Source organism: Barbus barbus (genome assembly GCF_936440315.1).
Source record: "Barbus barbus genome assembly, chromosome: 14".
In the NCBI taxonomy this organism is placed as follows: domain Eukaryota; kingdom Metazoa; phylum Chordata; class Actinopteri; order Cypriniformes; family Cyprinidae; genus Barbus; species Barbus barbus.
The window spans coordinates 15,344,358-15,360,688 of NC_136742.1; the positions used below are offsets into that span (position 1 = coordinate 15,344,358).

The 16,331-nt window shown below is 36.7% G+C and overlaps 2 protein-coding genes across 3 annotated transcripts in view; one reads left to right on the forward strand and one right to left on the reverse strand.

Annotated features, from left to right (window-relative positions):
* Positions 1–16,331, reverse strand: part of LOC306880185 (creatine kinase B-type-like) — a 985,569-nt gene that overhangs the window by 945,984 nt on the left and 23,254 nt on the right. The window lies entirely within an intron of this gene.
* Positions 1–16,331, forward strand: part of LOC306880565 (uncharacterized protein) — a 38,267-nt gene that overhangs the window by 16,823 nt on the left and 5,113 nt on the right. The window contains exon 2 of one of the 2 annotated variants that reach the window (XR_013785085.1): positions 7,362–9,768. The gene's annotated coding sequence lies outside the window, so the exon portion shown is untranslated. Of the gene's footprint in view, positions 1–7,361; positions 9,769–12,293; positions 12,330–16,331 lie in introns of those variants that run through there. The other variant, XR_013785086.1, reaches the window with a different exon arrangement.

The following is a 16,331-nucleotide window of genomic DNA, read 5'->3' on the forward strand; positions in this document are numbered from 1 at the left end:
GATCATGTAGTAGAGGTCAAAGGTCATTTACATAGAGATTGGTAACCAGTGTCCACCACCAAACTAATTGAATTGGGAATACCTACATTTGTGGAATACATCCTTCCTTTTCTTTCCACAGAGTAAAGCATTTTTATCAGTCCCCAATCAAAATGATGGATCTACCTTCTGTCTTGCACTCTCTGCCTTGTCCATTAGTGAGCAGCATGGTGGCTGGTCTCATGGCTCGAGCGATTTTTAAATAAAATTTAGTTGGACATTCGCTGAACTGAACTTTGAAATGGAGTTCAAATGTCCTTCACTGATTTAACTAATAATCAGAATGACTCGTTCAATACCAAGCTCTCATAACTTAAGGTAGACACTGAATTGAGAAGAAATAACAATAACAAAACAGGAAAACAGAATATATGTCTACTTTGAGTTGCATATACTACAAATTAGATGATTAACCATACATACACACACACACACACACACCATGCACTGACATCATTAATATGCATTAATAATATATTAAGTCAGTGACATTTAAAGTGATCCAAAGTAAGCAAAAATATATGAAAATATTTCTTATATAATAATATAATATAATATAATATAATATAATATGTGATCCTGGACCACAAAACCAGTCATAAGGGTAATTTTTGTAAAATTGAGAATTATACATAACTTAAGCTTTCCATTGATGTATGGTTTGTTAGGACAATATTTGGGCGAAATACAACTATTTGAATATCTGGAATCTGAGGGTGCAAAAAAATCTAAATATTGAGAAAATCGCCTTTAAAGTTGTCCAAATGAAGTCCTTAGCAATGCATATTACTAATCAAAAATTATGTTTTGATATATTTATGGTAAGGAAATGTACAAAATATCTTCATGAAACACAATCTTTACTTAATATCCTGATGATTTTTGGCATAAACGAAAATTGGATAATTGTGACCCATACAATGTATTGTTGGCTATTGCTACAAATGTACTCGTGCGATTTAAGATTGGTTTTGTGGTCAACGGTCACATATAATATAATATAATATAATATAATATAATATAATATAATATAATATAATATAATTTATAACACTTTTAAAGTAATAAGCCAATTTGAATAACATAAATAATTTCTTACATATTAAGACATTGCAGTATATAAGAAAATATACGTTATTAGGAAGAAAACAAATAAAAAAAAATTAAAACACACACACACACGATCAATTATTGCTGACTTTCTCTGTTCCCTTGGGAGAGTGTTTTTAGGGGTCTATCCTGTCCTCCCAGCCTCCACTCTTCCCACTGCCCCCTAATGGGAGGGTGTTAATATAGTCGCTTTTCCCCTGGTGTTAAATAGGAACAGTTTCTCTTGTGTTAATTCTCCATTTTGTCGCTGTCTGTGTGCAAGACCTCTCAGTGTTCAGTCTCTTATTCGGCACTAAATGCTCAGCTACCCCCTCCCCTTTCTCTTTTCCCCTTTTCCCCTTTCTTTTCACTCTCCCCTCTCCTTTCGTGAGGCCATCTAGATTATGTTGCTAAGGAGATTTCTTTTCGTCCTCTCTCTTTTTGCTTTTTTTTCCACTGTTTTCCATTGATTTGGTGTTAATGCATTTTCAATGCCCCTCGGTGTGTGCTGGGGGAGTGGGGGGCACTGCGAGTGCAGTCTTCACACTCACTAGAGGAATTTTACTCTGAAGGGGTCGATGGAGGGAGGGAATGCCCAAAGAGAGCCACTCAAGTGAAAAATTAGGTGATTTTTACCAAGCATGGGAGCTGGTTCACCAAGACGCACACACACGCTCACCCACACAAACCCAGTAGCACGGTGACCACCCACTCCTCTTGTATTTTCTATCCTCTCCTCAGAAAACACTCACAGGTGGACTTGCTCGTGCCAGTAACACTGTATGTGAAATAGCCATCACTCTTCAGGAGACCTGTCAGCTTCTCTTGCAGGCCTGAAAATGGAAGGAAAGAAAATAGCATATTAAAATAATAACAAAGATCATTAACATTTGATTCCAGGAGCGCTATTTTCTTTGAGTGAGCACTAGTGACAGGCGATTTTCACTGTGATTGTAAGGAGTGATAGTCTGGTGGTGTTACTGTCATATATTATGCAAGGAGACCAGAGCTTAAAGGTGTCATATGATGTGATTTAAATTTTTCCTTTCTCTTTGGGGTGTTACAAGCAGTTTGTACATAGATAAGATCCCTGAAGTTACAAAGACTAAACTCTCAAAACCAAAGAGATAATTATCAAAGAGATAAGTTAAGACTCGACCACACCCTCCTAAAATGGCTCATTCAAACTTCCCCCCGCATGTCTACTATACAGTGTGAGAAGATTCGCATAACACCGCCCAAATGTTTACGCAAAGAAAGAAGGCGGAACTATTATCCTCGCTGTAGTAGCGTTGCTGCTGCCGGTGTCATGTCATGGAAATGCTGTGTTTCGTTGTGAAAGCGAAAATACTTTGTTTGGGCTTCCAAAAGAGGACACAACTAGAAATCAGTGGTTAAGTTGTATTTACAAAACTGTTCCAGAACAGTTCAACCCAAATATTAGAGTGTGTGCAGCGCATTTTACGGAGGACTGTTTCCTGAACCTGGGAGTAGCCTGCCAGCTGTGAAGAAAGGTTATTTCTATAAAGGGGGGCGATTCCAACTTTGCAAGGACAGTCTGGCGCTTCTGACTCAGAGCCTGTAAGTACGTTTTCTTATTTAAAGAATTTGCCACTGACGATTCAAACGTGAGTTTTGAGCAGTGTAGAGTAGTGCTTGTTGTTTGTCATTTCTCTGATCACAAATGCAGACATGGTAATGTTTACGCGGTGCGATGCAATGTGACGTGCAAAAAGACAGTATAAGTCATTATAATCAGTAATTATATCCCCACTGGATGCAACAAATGCATCATTTATAATGGGTTTTATTGTAAAAATCGACACGTTTCAGAAAGGCGCGTTTCTTGAACCTCAAACCACATAAACACATTGCATTACACCAAATACACAAAATAATGTTCTTTTTAGCAACGTCGTATGACCCCTTTAATGATGATGTTTAAATAAACAATAAAATAATAAATACCTTATTTTTTTTTTTTGAAAGCTGAGAACCAACTGTGTTAAAAAAATTGAGGAGCCATGTGCTAAGTTTAATTGGGCTTGACATTTCTGCTTGATTCTGATTGGTCTTTCGCATCGTTCTTAGACCTACGATTTGACCAATCAAAATGAAGCCGTTAAATCTGAGGTCAAATATGTATGTGTGTATATATATATATATATATATATATATATATATATATATATATGTGTGTGTAAATAGGCTACTAATCTGAATAAATGACTGATTACGAGCATTGTTTTTCTAGTTTTAGGTGTAATATCCCTCTGCAGTCTTTTTCTTCTCACATAATGAAATAAACTCAGAACAATACCCATTCATTTATTTGACAAGCTGTCATATAATAAATTGGATAATGTACAGCCATTGTCACAAAATAAAACCTTCAAAGTGTTATAATGCCCTGTCAGGGCTTATTTTAATGATGAATGTACATCATCTCTTAATATGCACCTGGATGTACTAAGTCATCCCTTTATGCAATTGAATTAGGTCACTAAATAAGCCTCAGTGGGATTAGCTGCCAATAAACCATTCACAAATTACATTTGCATGAAGTGAGAGCAATAATTTAAAAGGTTGCATGTTAATTTCATGAAATGTTCCAGGCATCTTTTCCACACATATCTCTTGCTGTCCCTGTTTTTCCCTCCATTGTCAGTCACTCTGTAATTTTTGGTTGCAGTTATGGTGTGAATGGTGACCTCGGTGGTTTTCTAGTTTTTCTTAATGTCATGTATGAGTTATGAATGTCTTTTTTCATATACAGTCATGGCCAAAAGTATCGGCACCCTTGGTAAATATGATCAAAGTAGGCAGTGAAAATTAATCTGCATTGTTAATCCTTTTGATCTTTTATTTAAATCTAACAAAAATCTAACCATTCCTTAGAGAATATGAATTTAAAATGGGGGGAAATATCATTATGAAATAAATGTTTTTCTCAAATACACGTTGGACACAATTATTGGCACCGCAAGAAATTCTTATGAGTAAAATATCTTTGAAGTATGTTCCCATTCATATTCACAATTTTGAGCACTCCAGGGTGATTATGAACATGAAATTATCCAGCCATGGCTTCCTGTTTCACAGAAATATAATCACCCATCACAATGAGAAAAAACAAAGAATATTTTTCTGATGTGCAGCAAAAGATAATTGAGCTTCACAAATTAGTGAAGTGGCTTTAAGAAAAGAGCTAGAGCAGTGAAAATTCCCATTTCCACCATCAGGGCAATAATTAAGAATTTCCAATCAACAGAAAATGTTACGAAACTGCCTGGAAGAGGAAGTGTGTCTATATCGTCCTAATGCACAGTGAGAAGGAGAGTTTGAGTGGCTAAAGACTCTCCAAGGACCACAGTTGGAGAATTGGGACTGGGGCTGGCTTCTATGGTCAGATGAAACAAAAAAAAAAAAAGCTTTTTAGCAGCAAACACTCAAGATGGGTTTGGTGAACACAGGGATAAAAAGTACCCCATGTGTACAATTCAATATAATGCTGTATTTTTGATGCGGTGGGCCTATATTTCTGCTGGAGATCCTGGACATCTTGTTTAGACACATGGCATCATGGATTCTATCAAATACCAACAGATACAAAATCAATAAGTGACTGACTCTGTTAGAAATCTTATAAAGGGCCATGTTTGGATCTTCCAACCGTACATTAATCCAAACACAAACCTCAAAAACAACACAAAAATGGATCACTGAGCACAAAACCAAGGCTCTGCTATGGCCATTCCAGTCCTCTGACCTGAACCCTGTAGAAAATGAGTGAGTTGAACTGAAGAGAAGCAGCACTGTCATGGAGCTGTGAATCTAAAGGGTCTGGAGTGATTCTGGATGAAGGAATGGTCTCTGATCTCTTGTCAGGTGTTCTCTAACCTCATCAGGCATTATAGGAGAACATTTAGAGCTGTTAAATTGGCAAATAGGGGGTTCAAAAAGTATTGAATAAAAGGGTACCATAAAGGGTGAATAAAATTGTGGCCAATGTCTATTAGAGAAAAACATTTACTTCATAATGATATTTCCCCCATTTTAAATTCTTATTATCCAATGAAATGTTTGTGAATTTTTAAAATAAAAGATCAAAAGGATTAACAATGCAGATTAATTTTCACAGCCTTCTTTGATCATATTTACCAAGGGTGCCAATATTTTTAGCCATGACTGTACATTTCTGTCTCTATTCCTTCCTGTCACCCACACATACTGCAATGTTCTTCTCTGCCCAGATGCAGAGGATTCTAATCTAGCTACCACTCTGTGGATTCTCCAATTTAATCAGCCAATCAGAGAGCAGCTAAATCAGGACCTGCCCGGAACTAGATTGTAGGCTGGCTAAACTGTTGACGCCCATTCCAGCTGCAGCCATCCAAAAGTCAGAGGTTATGACATGAATCTGATTTTATATGTATGATGAGTTTCTTCTGTTGCCCCCATGTGTTTCTTCTGTTGCCCCCATGTGTTCCTCCACTGCACCTGCAGAATGTCTCTATCCATTCATGCTTCATCTTCCTCTTTTCACTCCCTCAGTCTCTTTCAGTTATTCAGCTTCTACTCATCCAGAATGTCTGAATGCAAAAATAAAAAAAAAAAAAAAAAAAAAAATCTACACATTTAAAATATAAGAGGGAAAATGCTGATCTTCTTGTTTCTAAATGTTACCAAAGCAGTGGGGCCACACATGACCTTGCGTCGTTAACCCAAAAACTAGAGGACAATGACTTTGTCTAGAGGGCCCTGATTTATGCATGTCCATCTCTAGAAATCACCAGTAATTCAGATTGCAAAAGATTAAAAGCAGAATAAATTTGACTAACTGTGAACATTTGTTTGACTTACAATTGATTGACTTGTCAGCAAGAAAAATAAAAATAATTTAAAAATGCAGAAAACAAATTAAATATGTACTCTATATATTTATTTTGGTTTTATAAATGAGTTTTGAAAAACTTTACAAAACATTTTCAAGAAAGATTTGAATTAAATGACTGTAAAATGTCTTAGTTAGTCTTAAAAAAAGTTTAACTATCAAGTAAAAAGTAATAACATTTTCCTTACACATTTAATGTACAATTATTATATTCAAAGATGTTTTTAAATATATATTTTCAAAGTACTCTTTTTACACAATTATACATTAGTAATTCATAATATTTTTTATTGAGTCTTAGAGAGTTTACTGTAAAAAGGTCAAATGATCTGATAAGAACTGCAGGGGTCATCTTTAGTATGTATGAATTAATTTTTTATGTTTTTGTGAACAAATTAAGAGATAGGACAAAAAATTAGATCACTGATCCATATACTGTCACTTCATTTGCAAAAGGTATTCAAAAAACGTGAACTCTGGAATTTACTTTTCCACCCATTTCTCACTTCGTCTGTGCAAATAGTGTCTGAATACTAATATTTACTGCATGTAAATATCATTAAGCTTTGTTGTTTACAATGCTGAGCTTGAGTACACATATTTCAGTCTGACTCTTTCTCCTCCTCTCTTTTAACACCATGACTGCGTGTACGAGTCTGTTCATATACTCTACTCTGACACATTTCTGATTCAGTCTTTTATGTTCATAATGAGAGTGTGTTAGAAAAATAGATTAGAGAGAAGCCCAGAGGAGCTGACAAGGCCAGCATTAATTATGCAGCTTTCAGGGAGTTTGTTTACTCATATGATTATGAATAATAACATTGCGAGAATGAGCCAGGAGAAAATGGAAAACACGATATACACAACTCAACTCGAGACAATTGGAATTTCCTCAGAGATTCTACACAAACGCACTTGCAATGGTGTTTATGATTAATTGGTGTTTTACAAATGAAAATGCTGTTGAATCTGTGCAAACCGCCTCAGGGTAGAAGCCACGTCACTGTGGGAAATTGACGGAAAAGCCATTAATGTTATTGAGACACATAAAGACTGTCAGACTCACACCTGTTTACTGTGAATATATATGCTGGCAATCACATATAAACACACTTGTTCTCACTAACACCACCTGTTTGTTGCACAGCACTCAAATGTGGATGCATGTGAGAACAAGCTCCTTCTTTTGAAGGACAGAAAAGGAGAATCAGAGACACTAGTATTCATCATCCATTTGATCCCTTGTGGGAAAACCTTAATTCTCTGGGACAGGGACTGAACAACAACAAAAAAAAAGCAGCAAAACTGAGCTAATTTTTCTTTTTGTCCTTCATAGGATGGACTATTCTTTCTTCTCCCTGGCTGGTACAAATTGGGCCACTGTGGACCTTTTCTCCTCAGAGGGAGATGTAGGATGTGGCGAGGCCGGGATCTGGCGTTGATGTGAACAAAGTTAATCCCTCATTGGTGCCGATGTGACCCGAAAAAATCGGCTTAAAGTGGTTCCGTTAAATTGGACACAGTTCTGCCATTCAAAAGCGGCACCATTCCCCTTCTCTTTCCTCTCGTCTTCCCTCTCCCTCCTCTCTGCCACCCACACACACCAGCAGTAGTGGAGCATTAAGACAAATACATTCATAACCCTGTTATTAAAGACTTGGGGCCCCTGGGTGTTGTGTAGGGGCCCTGGGGGGCCGGTGCGACAGCAGGGCGATTAGGCTAAGCCTTCCCATGAGGAACATGAACACGGCACAGCAGCCACTGGGCACTGAGATGTCCGTTCCCCTCCCACCTCGAAACCTAATCCTCTATTTCATGCACATTAGTGCTGTGTAAACGCTACCCCAGGCTGCCTTTACAGTGAGCTTTGCTTTAGAAGAGAGATGCACTACTAAAGATGCTGAGAAGCAGTAATTCTCAGACTTATTTTTTCACAGGCGCAAGAAAGTGATGGGAAGTGTATAAAAACTCCTTTAGACATGCTTTGTGTTAATTTTTTTCTGTGTAAAATGAACTGGTGCACTAGTGAGGAAAAGTATTTTGACATACAAGAGTCTAAAAATGAGGCTGATGATTTATCATGGGCAAAATGAAAATTAAATATTTCTAACTAAATAAATTAATAATATATTAATATTTCATTTTAAAATAGAGCTTTAAAAACTAAAACCAGCCAAATCACTCATGTTGGGTTTTTTCTTTTCCCCAAATTACTAGTTAATGTTATTATTAGGTAAAGGGCTTTCAGGACAGCACAGAGGTTAAATACTAAGTGAGTTTAGGCACTGTAAAATTATAATGTAAATTATAGAGTATGAAAAATGGATATTCATTTTGAGATTTGCTAATGTTATTACATTTTTTAGTGTTTTTAAAGGTTAACTTTCAGTGAGTGTTAGATGACAGCAAAAGTAATCAGCATGTAAAAATGTGTAATTAAATATCAGGTAATAACCTTTATGGTACTAATTTATGTATCCCTAGTTTAAAGATTTAATCTAAATGTAAAAAAAGGGGAAATGAGAATTCAAAATAAAACAACAACATTGACTGAAATGCTACACATATATTGTGCATCTCTGAAGATTGCTTAAAAATGACATAAAAATATTAAATTGTCAAATTTCTGAAGTTATCATACTGAACAAAATAAGCTCATAATACTTCCATGATTCATTCATGTTTTCATGATTAATGTTTTGAATATTTGTTCTCACTTTTCACTTTAACAGTCTTGTGTTTAAATTCTTCAATGCTAATTCACATTAAGGGTATGCAGAAGGAGGCCAAATCTTTGCTTTGTTTTCATGCCTCTATATGTCTGTGTAACAAAGGCCTGTTTCTGATCAGTGTGCTTGAAAGTAATGTGTGGGCTTGTGTGATGTGTCCCGAATCATTACCAGTTCTGGCACATGTGTGTCAGGGAGCTTGTCACTCTATAGTAAGCAGTGACTGTGTGAGTCTCAATGTATATGTCAGCATTTAAGTTTTAAATATACGTGTGTGCACTTACTGCTGTTTTGTTGTGGTCTGGAGATGCTCTTGAAGCTCAGGCTTTTGTGTTGTTGCTTTTTTTAGTGTCTGAGGGTTAGAAGAAAAAAATGTTGGAATCACTTGGCTGACACAAAAGGCAAACCCTCTTTCAAAACCACTTCAGAGGTGCAAAAAGCAAGAACCACAGTAAAAAGAAAAAAAAAAGACTCACAGATTCTCTGATTTATGCTTCTCATCACTGTGAGAAGAAACAGTGACCATCAGCAACTTTGTGGTATCAGCAGCAAAACCAAAGTATATACATACATACACACACTCAAAAAAAGTACAAAACTGTCACAGGGCAGTAAAGCTTCAAAAGTGGGTACACTTTAGGTACTAATACCAATAATGCGTAGTAATATGTGCCTTTTAAATATGATTTAAACTTGAAAATGGAAATGCATGAATTTAACTGCATTAGAAAACCAAACAATTGGCCAAAAAAGTTATTTACAGTTAAAATTGTAAATGAAAATGCACAAAAAAGTAAATAATAAAATCTTTCTTACTACATATAAAATGTCAAGATTTACGTTTTTCTTGGTATCAGTGTAATCTGGGAAAAAAGTTCATTTTAAAACTAAAATTTCAAAGATTGTTGTAATTACTTTTTTTATTATTTAAAAAGTACTTGAAAATGTAAATGAAATAAAATACACACTTGAAAATGTATGAATTTCAGTGCATTAGAAAACAAAATATCAACTGAGTGGAATGAATGAACAAATAAAAATAAATACTTTATATTGTTTTTTTGTAGTTTTTTTTAAAAACTAAATATTCTAAAAACACATTCATTGAAATGTTTTGTTAGAGTGTTAAGTGTGCTTGTGCTATCTCCCCCCCCCCCCCCCCCCCCCAAAAAAAAATTATATTATCTAATGCTATGGCATTCATATATTTTAATGTCCAAATACTTTTGGAGTCACTGTATACCACAAAAGTGTCAACTGCCATTTTTATCAATATGAGTGCGGCCACTGTTATTATGCCCATAGAATTCTCATCTTGAATTCATTCACTCTGTTCAGCTGAACTGACAGTGATCTGATGCCTGGCCAGCGTCCAGCTGTATGTGTGTGTATAGCAGCAACAGAAGAAGAATGAGAGATCAGAGAGAAAGTGAATGTGAGAGTGTTCGGCCAGAGGCAGCATGCCATAAAGTGCGATTAGCGGTCATAATCTGCTGAAGCATGTGTTTTTGTGTGTGTGTGTGTGTGTGTGTGTGTTACTGTCTTTGTGGTGTGTGGCGGAGAGGTGAGTCCTATGGCCTCTGCTCGTTCACCCAGACAAATGTCAAATCTACATTTACCCTACACCAAAAAAAGCCTGCCAGTAGATCACATACAAAAGCAACATGTGAAGCTCATTGTCTGAACTGTTTTATCCAAGGGCTCAGTCCCCTTTCTTCCATGTGCTGTGAGATAAATCATACTCAAAATCCAAATATGAATTCAATGGCAACAGTGAAGCAAATGACTCGTTCTTATATCACAGACACCAGGCGCTTTGATATGTTTCATGACTGATTGAGACCAGTAATGAATGCTGTGTGGGTTTTCTACAGTCAGGGCTTCTATTATATTAAAATTAGAGGCCTGTTTATCTAATTACAATAGTACTGTAAATAGGTTCATGTCCCATTTATCTCTCCGTTCTCACACTCAGAGAGACAATAATATGCATAAGACTCACAAGAATATAAAAAGAAAGAAGGGTTCATCTTGGAAAAAAAATATAACACTGCAAACGCATGTGGTCTTCCCAGACATAATGTAGACAGTTGTGTCAAAGATATACTTTGTGACAGTTCACAACAATAGATTGCTTTAAAGTAGGTGGTGGCTGGCAAAAAAGACTATAATGATGAACAGATTAGAAGGTGAAGAGAGAAAGAGAAAGGGAGAGACTCTTGACCCTGATGTGGGGGTGTTAGGAGGGTAATTAAACAGAAAGAAAAGAAAAAGAGAGACTCAGGAAAGCTTTAGAGAGAGACAGGCCTATAAGTAAAGTATACAAGTCCATTAATTATTGCCTCAAGAAGTTTTTTTGCCTCCACAAAACAAGCACATGTAATGAATGAGTGCTTAAATGTAGGCCTAGTTCTCTACCCCTAGTAAACGGTATATTTTTATTCACTGTTTTGTGAACTGTTCACTAAAGGATGATCTCAAAAGACAAATGACAGTGAAGGGACTCAGTTTAGTGAGCAGTTTCATGTACTTCCAACTGGAGCAAGTTCATTGTGTGGCACATACTGCCCCCTATCGGTACATATGAGGAATAAACATAGATAATGAATGAAGTACTATGTGGTAACTGGAGAAGCGTCAGTTTCTCAAATATATATATTTTTTTATTTTCGCTTTCCCTATCCCACTTATAGACACAGATGATCTGGTAGCATTTGTCCAGCTTTACAAAACAGATGACTGGTTCTCAAATCACTACTCTCATACTCAGCAACATTTTATTTCAATTAATACATCTCAGTAACAAAAAATTATCATTTAGGCCTACTGCAAATTAAGCAGGCTAATGACAGTAATGAGAGTGGTCTATTTAATCGGATAAGCAATCTTTAACATCTGTATCATTAACACACAAAGTTGTAGCCCATGTTAAGCCAGATATTGTGAGGTTTCTATTTCATAGTGTTGGAAAGATGAGCCGTGGAGGATGTAACCTATAGAGAGGACCTGCCGCGGTCACAATGCAGCTTTTGTCGCTTCAACAATCCTCTTTCAGTTTAACCACTAATGAATGTGCATTGTATATAATATAGCCTACCTTTGTTTTCGCGTAGCATCTCGAATGAACTGGCTCCAAAAATAGGATACTCTTGAATTTGGCAGTTTCAGAGCAGCATATTTTGGGGTAAAACTACATAGCATTATAAAACACGATGAGTGAGAAAGATGCTTCCGCTGAGTGGAACTTCCGGTGTTCTGGAATGCAACTAAATGCCTAAAAATGCAAAAGTAGTTCTTTGTAGTACCAACTGCAAATTAATGTTTAATTGTGTTTTAATGGCTGTTTTTTAAAGCTAGCCCTGACATACATGGATAAGTCTTTAGTTGTAGGGATAAAATAATGGCATAGTTGAGAACAGACAAGAAAAACTTATGTTTGGGTAGGCTATTTACAAGATTTCTGTGGGAGCTGGTGAATGTAGCTACTCTGATTTTGAATGAAGCATCTTAGAGATAATTTCTGTTTATTGTGCTTTCAGGTAGGCCTATTTATGGAAACCCGGAAGAATAACAAGGTAGGCTAATTGCAACTTTATATCTTACAACGTGACTACCTGCATGTGAATGCACACTTTCCTTCATAGTAGGTGACAGTGTGTGAAAAGAGTAAGCCAGTTTTTATAGCATTCAAAAAACAGTAGGTGGACGACCGACCTACTAAATCTGCCGAAATTCCAGAGTGCACATCTAATGGACACTTTACTATCCCATGAGGCCATGGGAGAGGTGTTGTGAGTGGCAACGAAATGCAATTTTGAATACAACTCACAATCGATTTGTTAAACTTAATATCTCACAATCTGACTACTTTTCCTTATCATTTTTAATCTCACAATTACCCTTTTATTTTTTTGCGTTGAGGTAGAAACAACTTTGTTGAAGTATTGCTGCCCTTGACTTTATATTTACTTATAACTCAGTTTTATTGATTATTTTATGATTGTTTTTGAGAGCAGTTTTCTATCCGTTCCCCGCTAGCCCCAAGCATTCCCAATAAATATCAGCATTTCTCATCTTTTTGTTCTTTTTTTTCAAATTAAATGGGCTATGCTATATCCACATCCAGTTTAAAACTCTCTAAAAGTACATCAATGATCTAATCAATGATCTCAAGAATTTTAGTAGAAACATCTGAGACAAAGTCTCATGAGCTACAAAAGGGAAACAATTTTAACAATAAGCCTTCCATGCTGTAAAATGCATGCACAACAACATTGATGTCCCTTATCTTCATGACCAGAGAAACTCTTTGGGATTCCACCTCCTTTCTTTCTCTATTCTCATTACAGAGATAAGTCTATACTGTCCTGCTATCCCATGATAGCCATGCCTCTCTGGTGTCTGTCTCCTTTAGATACATTTCTGCATGCCATTTAAAACTTTACCTTTGAACAATCCCTCACGTCTCGCCTGTCACATCTGACAGGTCACTCACAGGATAGCAGTGCTATTCGTTAGAAAAAAGACAGCTCATTGCACTCCCTCCATCCAGTGGCCTCACAGCCGTCTGGTCACTGTGGAGACGAGGAGACGGTGAGAGATGGTCTGGTCTCAAGTGCCAGGGATGGGTGACGTACAACAGCTACAAACAACACACCCAAGAGAGAAGATAAGAGAAGACCGCTCATTAACATGCTCTCGCTCACACACACAAATAAACACATTGGCACATTCAAGGCATGGCGATAATGTCCAAACATGCTCGTTGCTCATTAGCATTATTATGCAAATTATTCATTTACACATGCACAGAAGTTCCTAATGAAAGTGCATCTAAATTTCTAAATTTCCATTAGACTTATTTTTTGACTGTTTTTGTCCTACTTCCTACTTGGCCACATGCATTTCTTTAGCATATAGTCTTTATATTTTACATTCATACTTCTCAGTTTATTTTCCTTTCTCCTTTCTTACAGTCCTAAGCTCCAGTTTTCCTCCTTTTTTATTAGGTTACCTAATAAAAAGGAAATCCTTCTACTGCATATCTCTGATCTGATTGAATCGTTTCGGCCATGAGTTTCTCTTGTATTTCTCTCTCTTTCTCAGTGTTGATGAGATGAAATGTGCGCTGCGTCTGATCCCCTTCCTGGGGGGTCTGTGTCGCTGGCTGGCCTGGACTAGAGTAACTGATTCCAGTCGGTGATAACCCACTGATTTATGATCAGTACTTCCTGCCTTAAGCTTAACCTGCAACATTATGACCAAACAAGCAAAAATGTTGCCAGAATACCTTCTGCATATACACAAAAGATTGAATTCCCTCAATAACAACACTTCATCCAGTTTGAATTTGGTCTTTCTCTTTGCATAATTTCTTGCTAAACAAATTATCAGCTAGCAGAGCAGTTTATCAGTAGTTGCTCATTTTTTATTGCAACATATGGCTATAATATTACACTGATCTTACATTATTAGTTAATATTTCCTAAATTAATATTTAATATAATACAGTTTGGGGCCAGTAATATATATAATTTTTAAAGAAATATTTTTTTTTGTCACAAAATATACACATCTTAAATAAATGCTGTCTAATGTGGACATTTTATTACAAAATAACTTTAATAGCAGTGTTGTTGTTAACTAAAACAAACATGTTTTTGTGAATTAAATTAAAGCTGCAAAATGGACGCAAGCTAGATGGAAAAACTTTAACTTATTTTAAAAAAGTTACCTTAAATTACTAATATTAATAAAACTAAAACATAAATAAGGATAAAGTGAAATATCTGTCATTCATGTTTCCTAAAATTTCTAATTATGTTGTTTGCATTATGTTCCCACAATATTATTAATTTCGGATTACATACACCGTCATTCACTTATCTAAGTCCTCCTCAATTTTGCATTCTCCCTTTATCGCTCTCTTTTCTTGTTGGTTTGTCAGTTGTCTCTGACAGTGTTGAGTCTCATGGTCAGCATCTATCGTGATACTCCATAAACTAACCTTACCTCGACCCTTCAGGGTTAAAGGTCAAGACAGCATAAACACAGAGACAGGCCGACTGGCCAATCAGTCATACGGCGTCCCATGACAGCTGAGTTGGAACACCCATCACTCCACATACTGCTGGTCAGAACTGCATATGACACACATCTCGATTCCCCACAGCCTCTAAAGAATCTAGAAGTGGTGGAACCGCCCAGCATGATTGGAAAAGGCTGAGTTAACAGCCATACGCGTATCCCTCAGAGAGACGCGTAAGGTCTGCGATTCATTTGGAAGCAGCTTGTTCTGTGTTTAGCATTCCGAACACAGCGTTTTTATGAATGTGCTGGCAGTCCACTGTCCTGGCTCAGAGACAGAGGGGGCTGGAGAGTCTGCTAAAGTCATTGTTTTCAACTGACAAGCACTGAGATGTTTTATCATTACACAAGAGAGACATGAGGAGAAAGCAAAGCTAAACCCCAATACTATGACCTCCCTACACCAGACAGAAGGCAGTATACACACAGGATACAGACAAACACATTTTGGTTTTCGTTACATTAGTGAGGATAATTCACAGATGCAATTGTTTTATATGAAGGTGGTGGTATTTGCTAAACCGTAAACCTCTCATGCAAACCTGTTGATATAAGTAAGCAAAATATTATTCAACATTACAATCAATACAAAGTTAATATATTTTGAATATATCAAACAAAGCCTGTATGGAGGGTTTTTTTTTTTTTTTGTCTGTCAGGAGGTTTTGATTTAGCTAACTTCTGGGGATATTTTTCAGCAAATTTCTCTAAAAGAAAATAAGGAGATGATAAAACATGTTCCTTGTATACACAAGTTACCTGTCAGACTTGGAGACTGAAACCAATTCATGAAGGTCCATAAATATATGAACACATAAGATCAGCCAAAACTGTGGCTATGTGTGAGTGTGTGCACAAACAAACACATCTCAAACATAACGGTCATAAAGCCCAGTGACAAACCTTTAGAGTGTCTTATAACCAGGTACAAATGCTGGCCGTTTCATCCATAAATTGCCTGCTTGTCTCTACAATTTACTTCAAATTAAGCTCATAGTATTTATAAGTGAACTCTTATCGCCTTGCTCTAGATGTTCTCAGGCTCTAATTGGCTACTGGGTATTTTACCCAAGGTTCACCTCTCATCTTGTAGCAGCAGGCTTATGTTCAATTACACCCATGTGGGACAACTCTGCAACAGCCCAGAGAGGTCATGGGGTCATTACCCTGACAACCCAAGATTAATGGGGTGTTTACCTCAGTTGGTGAATGACCAGTGTGCAGATCTGTCATCACAGAATCATACATACACAACACTCACTCTCTCCATATCTCACTCACACTGATACTGAACACTTTAACAGAGGTGTCAGCTTGACAGTATTCCTCTGGAACAAGAAGATACGGGAAATCTCTGAGCAAACAATGATGACATATGAACTAACACGAGGATACACAGACGATTCACACTCACACATCCTCTCAACAGTATGTTTTAAGACGCAAGTATTTTGGGTAACACTTCAGTTTAGCGACCAATTCAAACTATT